Source organism: Balaenoptera acutorostrata, chromosome 15 (genome assembly GCF_949987535.1).
Source record: "Balaenoptera acutorostrata chromosome 15, mBalAcu1.1, whole genome shotgun sequence".
Classification (NCBI taxonomy): domain Eukaryota; kingdom Metazoa; phylum Chordata; class Mammalia; order Artiodactyla; family Balaenopteridae; genus Balaenoptera; species Balaenoptera acutorostrata.
The window spans coordinates 41,971,725-41,983,947 of record NC_080078.1 but is presented as its reverse complement, the minus strand read 5'-3'; the positions used below and the strand labels follow the sequence as shown (position 1 = coordinate 41,983,947).

Sequence of the window (12,223 nt, the reverse complement as noted above, 5' to 3'; positions counted from 1 at the left end):
TCAGGAAAGAAAAATATCGATAAAATGGACTACATCAAAATAAAATTTAAAAAAAACAACAAAACTTTGCTCTTCAAAGACACTGTTAAGAAAATGAAAAGGAAGGCCACAGACTGGGAAAAAAGTTGCAAAATATATATTTATAAAGTACTTGTATTCAACATATATAAAGAACACTTAGAACTCAAAAATAAGGAGACAAACAATTAATTTAATTAACACAATTAAAAACATGTAAAATATTCGAGCAGACACTTAAAGAACATAAATGAATGAGAAATAAGCTCATTAAAAGATGCTCAACAGGACTTCCCTGGTGGCGCAGTGGTTAAGAATCTGCCTGCCAATGCAGGGTACATGAGTTCGAGCCCTGGTCCGGGAAGATCCCACATGCCGCAGAGCAACTAAGCCTGTGTGCCACGACTACTGAGCCTGTGCTCTAGAGTCCGCGAGCTACAACTACTGATCCCCTGTGCCACAACTACTGAAGCCCATGCGCCTAAAGCCCATGCTCCACGACAAGAGAAGCCACTGCAATGAGAAGCCCACGCACTGCAACGAAGAGTAGCCCCTGCTCGCCGCAACTAGAGAAAGCCCGTGCACAGCAACAAAGACCCAATGCAGCCAAAAAATAAATAAAATAAATTTATAAAAAAATAATAACAACTCTTTAATTTCATAAAATTAAAAAAAAAAGATGCTCAACATTAATAGTCATTAGGGAAATGCAAGTAAATACCACAATGAGATACCTCTACACACTCACTAGAATGGTTGAAATTAAAAAGACCAACAGTATCGAGTGTTGGTGGGAAGGTGGAGCTACAGGAACTCTCATACATCGCTGGTGCGAATACAAAAAGGTACACGCATGTCGGTAAAAGGTTAAAAGATAAACATACACTTACATACCACATCCAGGTATTTACCCAAGAGAAATGAGACCATCCGTAGACACTAACTCTTGTACATGGTTGTTCATAGCAGCTTTCTTCATAAGAACCCTAATCTGGAAACAACCCAGATGTGGTTGGATAAAAATGGTGGTACATCTGTACAATGGGATTCTACCTGGCAATAACATGGGATAAACTCCCTCTGTATACAACCCATACACATGACTACATGCATGGATCTCAAAAGCATTAAGTGATGAAGGTTACATCACCAGTAGTAAAACATACCAACGTCACCCCCACTCCCCCACCACGGGACATGCTGAAAAGAGCACCAGGTCACAGGGGTATTTCATCTGAACAGGTATAACCTCAATCAAATCATGAGAAAACAGGACACAAACTCAAACTGGCCTGGACTCTTCAAAATTAGGACTCTTCAAAATTAGGTCATGAAGAAAGACTAAGGATGTGTCATGGATTGAAAGCAACTAAAGAGACATACAACTAAATGCAACGTGGGGTCTTGGGTTGGACTAGAAAACGAAAAGCTGGTAAAATTTGAATAAGTTCTGTAGTTAGTTATTAGTACCATACCAGTGTTAGTTTCCTGGTTTTGATAACTGTATTCTGGCTATAGGAGATGTTACCATTAGGGAAAGCTAGGTGAAACGTATGTGGGAATTCTCTGTGCTATGTTTGCAGCTTTTTCTGTAAGTCTAAAGTTATTTTTAAATAAAAAGTTTTAAAAATGGTGATTTTTAGTATGCAAATTATACCTCAATAAAGGTGATCAAAAAAATAAGCAGTTCCACATTTCTCAAAATGTGACCCAGAGAGTCTGTTGTTTCTTCGAGGAAACTGAAATGAGGACATGGTAAGCACGGGAAGCTCCCTCCTCAGGTCTCCCCCGACCCATCTGCTACCTTATGTTATGCTTCAGTCAAGCACGACCTGTTTTTCCCTGTTTTATATACACATCTAAATACATATGTACATGCATACATACATATACAGACACATTTATTCTGCTTATGTCTTCGTTCAAAAAGCGGGGATGTGGGCTTCCCTGGTGGCGCAGTGGTTGAGAATCTGCCTGCTAATGCAGGGGACACGGGTTCAAGCCCTGGTCTGGGAAGATCCCACATGCCACGGAGCAGCTGGGCCCGTGAGCCACAACTACTGAGCCTGCACGTCTGGGGCCTGTGTCCCGCAACGGGAGGGGCCGCGATAGTGAAAGGCCCGCGCACCGCGATGAAGAGCGGTCCCCGCACCGCGATGAAGAGTGGCCCCCGCTTGCCGCAACTAGAGAAAGCCCTCACACGAACCGAAGACCCAACACAGCCAAAAATAAATAAATAAATAAATAAATAAAGTAGCTATAAAAAAAATAAATAAATAAAATAAAATGCACGCTCTTATTTAGAAAAAAAAAAAAGCGGGGATGTTACTGCTAAGAACTGTTAAACTTTTTCAACAATAGGATTATGTTTTGAAACATTCAATTTAGGTCTAACTTTTTTGGGGAAGAAACCCATCTTTAAGAAAAATGGAAGTGGGCAGGTGGTTTTGGGGATGGCTGTTGAGTTTGAGGTGGTGATGCCAGTACATGGACACAGTGATGATCTGGTAGATGTTTAGTAAGTGGCACTCTGGGTGCAGGGGAAGTCCTGATACGCAGCATTTGCCGATTTCCATGGTATAAATACCACCCCCATGGCCAATGTTAGGCCACCTCCGTGATGGCAAAGTCGGGAAAAGATGTGCATGGGGGAATTCCCTGGCGGTCCAGTGGTTAGGACTCTGTGCTTCTACTGCAGGGGGCACAGGTTCGATCCCTGGTCAGGGAACTAAGATCCCACGTGGCCAAAAAAAAAAAAAAAAAAAAAGAGACGTGCATGGTTGGCTCTTGTGAGCCAGGTGGAGCCATTGCCAGCACACCATGGGACAGATGTGGCTGGCGAAGGGGGCAGGACTCAGCATATTGTTGACTGGGAAAGAGGATCTCACGAGTGTTTGGAGGTGGAAGAGTCCTCTTTATCTGGCTGATAAAAGCCATAGAAAAGTCACGTTGTCACCATCCCAGGAGAGCAAAGAAGACATAGGGAGAAAAGAACCACAGTTTGCCCTCACGAGTGTGTGAGCTGCATAGTTAGGAATCACCCAGGGACCCGAGCCCCACGAGGACACTGTGCCAAAGAAGAACATGCTGCCTGCAGACCCCAAAGGGCCGGGGCTCTGGACAAGCCCAGAGGCCTGAGCATCTCGTTGGCAGCACGTGGCAGAGGCCGAAAAACCAATCAGACTGTGGAGAAGGCCCTACATCTCAGGCCACTGGGAGTGAAGGGAAGACTTTGAAAAACTGGGTTTGGAGAAGTGTGGGGAATATTCACATGCAGTGTTTTCTATTTAGACTCCTTTTCTATAATTTTGGGTTTTGAGGTCAGTAAGGATGTAGCACAGGCCTGTCTGTGCCTTAAGAGAGAAAATGCAACACAGAGGAAGAATGGCATGAACCTAACCACTTGGGAGTCTTGGGGAAAAGTGTCCCAACCAGGTGTCACAGACCTGTGGGGGAAGTGAGTTACATCTGAGTTGTCTGAGCTGCCAAGCTGAAACTGTCTTTCCTCCCTCCCTTCTTTCGTCCCTGCCTCCCTTTCTTCCTTCCTTTCAACACATTGCCTACTAAAGCAACATTTTTACACTCTGGCTAAAAACACTGCCTCCTTCTCAATGTGACAAGATTATTTAGGGTTTGCCAGAAGAAAGCCCACACTTATTAAATGGCTTCACTCAATGGTGAAATTATTCAGCTGACTTGGAATTCTCTGCCCATTTGGGTGATGGGGCAGGGAAGAGGACAATTTAATAAGACAAACTGATTATTAACACCGAGACCAATTTCCCCACGAGAACATACTGCCAGTGAGAAAGGAGTTGTATTTTGGAATTTCCTTTATGCCTAAGGCGCACAGTGAAGAATATGAGTAGTGGGCCATTTTCAATGCTCGTGGTATGTCTTTTTGTGCATCTTTCAGGTGGTCGGCATCTCCTCGGCTTGGCTGGATGAAACCATCGGTGTGGTATATTTGCTACCCAGAGGAGAGGGGTCCCTGAAAGCTCAGGGCAATTCACAATGCCCTCCAGTCATTTCCAGAATGACGTTTGGGGCCTTCTTTTCCCCGTAAGATAAGAGAACTGGTTTGAGGAGGTCCTCTGATGCGCTGATGATCTTCATTTCATAAATAAGAAACTGAGTTCCACTGAACAGGGCCTGGATGCTCCTAGGGGGATGGACCAAGTCGTGGGCGCCACTGCATGAGAAATCGAGGCTCACCGAGAGGAGGTAGCTTGCCCAACGGCCCACAGCAGGAAGCTCACCCCAAGCCCAGCGTGACCGCTACTCCCATGACACTCTCTCCCCACCCTTCCTCTTCCCCTCTCCCTAAACTTTGCTGCAAGTGCATCTAGAGTAGCGCTAGCAAAAAGAAATATAACGTGACCTACACATACAATTTACAAAGAGAAGCAGGTCTCGTGAACTCTTTCCAGACCAGTGGTTTTCGGGACACCGCCTGGAGTAATTTGGTGATTATCTGCTGTCCTAAGCTAGCCAGGCATCTATTTTCCTTTCCCCTCATTGAGACTAATGAAAGAAGACATATTGACCATTCTTGAACTGTGAATCTGACAGGTCGGAATTGGATGATGGATTTCTCATCCATCAGTGTTCTTTGGCTTCAGTTTCCTTTAGTTAGGAAGTGTCCAATCACCACCAGGGGCCTCCGAAAGAATTCACCTTTGCTGCCGCCGAGCCCCACCAGGATCGCGGGACATTCTCTGAGAGGTGATGTCTCTTATTTATTAGCAGCAAGTACATGGGTTCCTCTCCTCCTTGTGGGTCTTTGAGCTGAACAATAAGCACAGGTTTTGCTGTCTTTTTCGGGGATGCTAACAGCTGTTTGGGGTGTTTATTAATGCCGGAGTCTGCCAAGGCTGTGTCTAACTCAAAGAAGTTTTCCAAAATTGCACAGAACTAGAAAACCACACTGCTTTACCTAACAGAAGCAAAAGTATCTGCTTAATCCAAGTACATGAGAGAGCAGCCTTTAGCAATACTGGACAGGGCCCTTCTGAGCTCTCCTGCTAACTCTCAGGACCCTTTCTGTGTTGCCATCCCCTGCTCCTGCCAAACCAGGTAGACTGGCTTTGTCATCGTGGGCTGGCGGAAGTCCTTCCTCGCCTCCGTTTGGTTTCTCCAACGGACTTTCCTCTCTTCACTTGCCCAGTCTGCTGCAAAACCAGGACATGGAGAAAGTCGAGACACGTTCAGAGTTTGCTAACCTTTATCTCAGCTCCGCCTCGCTGCCTCTGGATGCTCTGATGCGTTACTCTCGGAGGATAGGAACTGCTATTTGAGGACCCCGTGCTTTATGCACGGTGTCCTGTGAGAGGCTCTGCACGGTTTCCTACTCAGGTGTAACAGCAACGCCATGAAACTGACGTCGTCAGCAGGCACCGTGTTACAGGTGCAGAAACTGAGGCTCACCGAGATGAGGTAGCTTGCCCAACGGCCCACAGCAGGAAGCTCACCCCAAGCCCAGCACGACTGCTACTCCCATGACACTCTCTCCCCACCCTTCCTCTTCCCCTCTCCCTAAACTTTGCTGCAAGTGCATCTACAGTAGGGCTAGCAAAGAGAAATATAACGTGAGCTACACATACAATTTACGAATTTCTACTTTTGAAGTAATATTTTTAGTTAAAAAAAAGTAAAATATGATATTGCTTATATGTGGAATCTAAAAAAAATGGTACAAATGAACTTATTTACAAAACAGAAGTAGAGTCACAGATGTAGAAAGCAAACTTATGGTTACCAAGCGGGAAAGGAGGGGTGGGATAAATGAGGAGGCTGGGATTGACATAAACACACTACTATATATAAAATAGATAACTAACAAGGACCTACTGTATAGCACAGGAAACTTTACTCAATACTCTGTAATGACCTTTATGGGAAAAGAATGTAAAAAAGAGTGGATATATGTATAACTGATTCACTGTGCTGTACAGCAGAAACTAACACAACATTGTAAGTCATCTATACTCCAATAAAAAAAAACAAGTAAAAATAAGCAAGTGCAATTAATTTAATGTTTTTAAAAACTGAATATATCCATATGATAATCACATAATTATATCACATGCAATTGATATCAACATATTAATGTGCTATCTTACATTCTCCTTTTCCACACTAGGGGTTTGTGATCTGGTGTGTTCCACACTTACCACACCCCTCAGCTGGGACGCGCCACCCTTCAAGGGCTCCAGAGACACCTGTGGCTGGTGGCAGCCACGCTGGGTATGCACAAAGAATGCCCCGTTTTCCATCTTTGGGTTATTTCTTCTCAAATCGCATTGTTGCCGTTGGACCCATTTCTCTGCCTTTGTGATCAACGCCTCGGATTCACTGTCTGCCTTTTCTGAATCATCTTCCTTGCTTTCCCACACTGCCGGCTGTTCTCAGGTGGTCCGCCACCTGCATAAGTTCCCTACGACATCACCCAAAGGGGCACCGGCTTGTCTGGCTCTCTGAATGCGCCCGCTCTTTTATACCCCAATATTTTGTATTTCCATGGTGTACGTTCCTGGAAACATCCCAAGGCAGCCCTGCCCATTCAACACACACCCTCTCTCTGCCCCACCCCCCTGGTCCTGGGTGTCGTCTTCACTTGCATAAGATCATTTAAGAGGCTTGGGGTGGCCATCCCACAGTCAGCCCATGTATGGCATCACTGCACGTAAATGGTTTCATCCACGGTCCTTTTACACACCTCGTCAGGCATTCTGTTATTAAATATTTACCAAGTGCCCACAATGTCAGAGACACATCCTGAGGGGCTGAGGAAGAGGTAGGGATTATTCCCATCTGGACTCCAGCCTGTTGAAGTTTACACAGCTGTGTTTCAGAGAGGCCGTTCTAGCCTTTGATGAGTGAGCGCTCACAGCTTCTGAGCTGAGGGTATCCCTCTCACTGTGAAAGTCACCTCAGTTTCCTGCGATGCAGTCACCTTATAGTATCTGTAATCTGCATACCTTCTCCCCACAGCTTTTAAGCGTTCTGTCAATACCCACTACCACTGCCATCCGTCACACACAGGTGTACACACACAGGTATGCACAATTACACACACACAGGTGGACAGGCTGCCCGTCTGCTGTAAATTGCATATGATGTGGCAGAACAACTCTCTAGACATTAAAAGAAAAGGAAGGGAGAGAGGGAGAGGCAAGCCGGTCTGGGGTCTCTGCAAGCTCTGAGAACTGTACCCTTTGGCTCTTGCCCACCACATGGACATGACAAAGTCCTACTGAGTATGCATTTATGGACTCTGGTAAGTATGTCCCCCTTCTTTCCTCTGATGATGCAAGATGACACAGGTGTAGGCTGTCACCCAATCTTGTCCCTTCTTGTTCACAGAAACCGACACCCAAGGTAGTCGGGAGGGAACCTCCCCAACAGTGAGAGTTATGAGCCCAGGAGAGTGGAGGTGGCCGAGCAAATCCAAACAGGGAATTTCAAGAGGGGGCAGAAGGAAGAAAACCAGATCTTTTGAAATGCTTAACCTCCAGGTCAGAAGTGAATGGAATCAGCTGAAATCAGATGCTGTTTCGTAATGAAATTATATCAGGCCCCTTTGCTGGAGCCCAGAGATCCAGCTGGTCAACAGTGAAGGAATGAATCCTACTGGGGCACAAAATAATGGAAAGAAACGCCATAACTGGGGGAAAGTAGGGAGACCTGTTCTATTTTCCTAAACTTCTAAGGAGATGGCCACGGGAGGAGCAGCTATGCTCTAAAGACCTCAACAATTTGGTGTTGGAATAATGTCCACATCAGCAGGATGTATTGGGTGGTCTTTCCCTCAGCTGGGAGGCAGCTGTGGAGACAGCAACATGACAGGGCTGAGTTTTACTTTGCAGACACCAAAGCTGTCTGCGCAGATCTGGGGATGTGGGAGGAGAGCTGCTCCTATCTGCTTTTTCCTCTGCTAAAGGGAGAGGCTTAGCGGAATTTTTCTATTCCTGGCTAAAGCCTGAGCCCCAATTTTGTATCCTATGGGGAGAGGATTATTTCCAGAATGTACTAACAATGAAACATTCAAAGAAAGAAAGAAGTTTTTCTCAAGATAAATCTCTAAGGCAATGGAAATCTTTTAGGTGAGAGGTAACTAAATTGAAAATTGTTTCCAAGCCAATAAAAGAGCCAGCAGCAAGGAAGTGAGTAGCTTCTTACACAGTCAGCAAAATCATCTTTCTAGTTTTTGTTTTATTTTTTATGTTTTGGCTTTTGAGATTTTGATATATTTTGAGCCCCAAGAGCGGATCAGGCAGCTGAGGTCAGGCTGTTTGGTCCTCTAAGGAGTGAAGGGAAGGAGGAAAGAAGGTAATAAAGTAGTCTCTTGAAAGCGATCCTAGGATTCGTTAGGAGAAAAGTTGAGAGTGTGCCCCACAGGGTGGGTGATCAGCAGGAGAATGGCCTTCGTTGGGGTCCTTTAGTCCCCAGGAGCCATAGGAACAGAGTGTTCCCAAGCTAAAGGTCGCCTGTCCCACCAACACAGGGTGGTGTGTCTCTAGAGGTCTCTAGAGGAGACCAGGAGGACGCAGAGTACGAAGAAAAACAAGAGACTCATGGTGCGTTATAGCAACTGCACCAAGGAATTTGTTCTCCTACGCCCATCCCGAGGGCAGTGGAAGGTCATATGGATGTGTGATGGGGAAGAGGGAGTGATCGTTAATTAAAAAAATAATACCATTTCTGTCTTAATTTTTGGAGATTTCATTATACGATAGATGTGGATGATCTTCTCAACATCCTGACTCTCCGTTTCTTGAATTCTTCCCGTCCAAGGGTCTTATCTTCCACCCTACCTCAGATACTCACCTGTGGAATCACACCATGGTAGACTTTGTCATTATTAATACCTCAAATCCATCCCTTCCACCCTGATCACTTCCTCCGCCTTCCCAGTGTATTCCTCTAACATCCCGACTCCAACAGTCTTTTCCCTGAATAGAGCCTCCATCTTGAAACCACGAGGACCAAAGAGAAGCTTTGCCAGCCAGAAAGATGGCATATCAATGACACTGCAAAGGCACGGCGCTAGCCCTTGAACTGACTCCTGGGAAATCCCTCCCTGGAGATAAATAGGCACCTATGAGTTTAAGCCACGCTTCATTGAGTTTTCTATCCCCTGTAACTGAACACAACTCCAGTGATGCAGAGCCCATCGGAGCCGTGGCTCCTGTTCTGCTGTCCCCTCCCTACTCTCATTTGCTCTCAGACCTCACTGACAACTTGGTTCAAATGTACCTACCACGCTCACCTTTACCCTCATTTGCTCTGAATTACTGCCTCTTTTTAAGTTTTTCAGTCCAGTTCCTTAACTGCTCATGACTTTCAAGGCACTTCCTCTCTCAGCCAGACTTAGCGATTACCATTCTACGCAGGTACAATGTACAGGTCTAGCAGACACAGAGAGAAGGCTCGGAGTGACATCTCCTTGTGCAAAGACCTAATTTCATTTCGACATCATGCCGCTAGGCTTCAAGTTCAAAATAAAAGGTTGAAATGAATTTCCACTTTTCTTGTCCACACGGACATGTGCACATGAGCACACACACACACAACACACCAAACCTCAAGCTTCTCTAATTGTGATTTTGTGGCTACACGTAAGTCAAGAAGGTAGAATTCTTCTTTCAATTTCCAGTTGTTCATTTGCCTCATTGCATGAACTAAGGTAAGTCTTTGAAAACGACTGCCAGCCCCATCCTCCCACTGGGTCTCCCTTTTCCTCACTCCTTTGTGAGAAGTGTTGAATCTTACAGGACACAATAGAAATTAGGTCAGTGATACCACGGGCGTTGTCTGGGGGTTCTCAAACGGCACATTCTTAGAAAAAATGTTTTTCCTCTAAAATTTATTTTATCTGTTGCCTTTTGAAGAACCAAAGGAAGTATGTAAAGTAGAAAAGCGGAGTGGGAAAAAAAAGGAAATTGCTGTAATTCTTGAGTTGTATCTAGAATAGCATGGTGAAAGTAAACTTTCAGAAATTTGAGTAGACCAAATTTAGTAAATGCTGTCTTGGCAATTCAGAACCTTTATATTTATTTCACCCAAACAAAATTTTTCCTAATATGAAGGACTGACAATGATTAGGTATGAGTCAAACACAAGATTTTTTAAAGAAAATATCGAGAACTTTTATTTTCTAATTAATGTCGTAATTAAAAGTAGTCACCTTGGGAGGTGATACCGTTTTTCTCAAGTTTTCTATCTTTCAAAACATATTTGGAATTCAGATTTTGAGTATCATATCCTTCAGAAAAAGTTCAGTCATTCAACTCTTCATCATTTGGGAGTGGATATGATTTTTCAAACTATCAAAGGCTTTTGAGATGAAATCTAGTAAATACAAATGAAATTAAGTTAGGAGTAATATATATGTTGATATCTTTAAAAATGGTGTCTGTCTTTTGGTCAAAAGTGAGATATTGGTTCTTTCATGTCAACTTTAAACCTTGGAGGACAATATCCTTCATTTGCATGGATTCATTCCATACTGTTTCCCCAAAGAGCAATTGTAGCTGAGGAATGTCTAGCTATCCACCAAAAATGGGTGCTCTCCTAACCAGGCTGTATAGATGCCACTGGGAAGTGGTACCCAGCTAAAGATAGCACATCCCAGCATCCCTTGCAGTGAGGTGCCATCATGTGACTGAGTTCCAGCCAATCAAATTTAAGCAGGCAGCAGTGATGGGCCGCCACTCTCAGGCCTGGTCCATAAAGACCTTTCATATCATGCTCCTCCACGTCCGACCCCTTCTGCTGGCTGCTGTCATGGTCAGGAAGATCTTGGAAGTCACACGTAGAAGATGGCAGAGGCCCCAAGGGTCCATGCCCTTGGCTGACCTGGAAATGGGCTAACCCCACTCCTCGAAATGTTGTGTGAGGAGGAGGTGTCTTTTGTTCGGTTTGTGCCACGATGCATTTAGGGGTCTGTGGTAGGCAGAATTCTGACGGCCCTGGTGATACACATACACTTTCTCGCAGTTATTCAAACACTAATACAGTTGCTGCTAAAGACAGAATTTGCCAGTATAATTAAGATCTCTAAGCAGGTGACTTTCAGACAGGGAGATAATTCTTGGTGGGGCTAACCTACACAGGTGAGCTCTCCCTGGTGAAAGAGATTCGAAGAGTGATAGGCACCTGCCTTAAGGATATTCCCCGTTGATGGCTGATGCTTGATTTTAGCCTTGTGAGACACTGAGGAGAGAACCCAGTCACAGTGTGCCTGGATATCTGACCAACAAACGGTGAGAAAATAAATAGGTGCTGTTTTAAGCTTCTAAGTTTGTGGCCACTTATTACACAGCAATGGGAAACTAACACAGGATCTATTTGTCACTGTAATTAACCTCCCCTAACTGGCACATTGGCCTATTTACTTTAGAGGTGGACTCGATGTAACATCTCCTTGTCAAATTTTTAGAAAATCAGTGATAAAGAAAGCTTCTAATTAATGACACAGATTTTCCAAGGCCGTTATTTATAGTGTCAGTGTATGTGAAAACAAATATCTTACATTGCAGGCCAAGCCTTCTAATTTGTGACAAGCGTGTTCCTTGAAAGCAGAGGGGCCATTCTAACTATGCAGCACCAGGGAAGAACAAACACCAGCATGTCAGAATAGATATGGCCCGATCAGCGCTGCTGAGAAGGGCCGAATGTCAGCCTGGCTTGTAAGCCAACACCTTTCATGCTAGAGCCACATTCTTCCACGTACGGGGCTTGAACTAATCTGCAGGATGACTGAGAAAGCCATGCAAAATCAGAGGAGAAAAGAATGCAGTAATCTCCAAGATTTACAAGCAGCTCATGCAGCTCAATAACAAAAAAACAAACAACCCAATCCAAAAATGGGCAGAAGACCTAAATAGACATTTCTCCAAAGAAGATATACAGATTGCCAACAAACACATGAAAGAATGCTCAACATCATTAATCATTAGAGAAATGCAAATCAAAACTACAATGAGATATCATCTCACACCGGTCAGAATGGCCATTATCAAAAAATTTAGAAACAATAAATGCTGGAGAGGGCGTGGAGAAAAGGGAACCATCTTGCACTGTTGGTGGGAATGTAAATTGATACAGCCACTATGGAGAACAGTATGGAGGTTCCTTAAAAAACTAAAAATAGAACTACCATACGACCCAGCAATCCCAGTACTGGGCATATACCCTGAGA

The 12,223-nt window shown here is 44.4% G+C and overlaps 1 protein-coding gene and 1 non-coding gene across 2 annotated transcripts in view; one reads left to right on the top strand and one right to left on the bottom strand.

Moving 5' to 3' along the window:
- Nucleotides 1-12,223, bottom strand: part of SLC24A3 (solute carrier family 24 member 3) — a 473,993-nt gene that overhangs the window by 146,898 nt on the left and 314,872 nt on the right. The window lies entirely within an intron of this gene.
- TRNAR-UCU (transfer RNA arginine (anticodon UCU)) lies at nt 2,674-2,746 on the top strand. Its single transcript has one exon. It is a non-coding gene; the product is annotated as a tRNA-Arg (tRNA).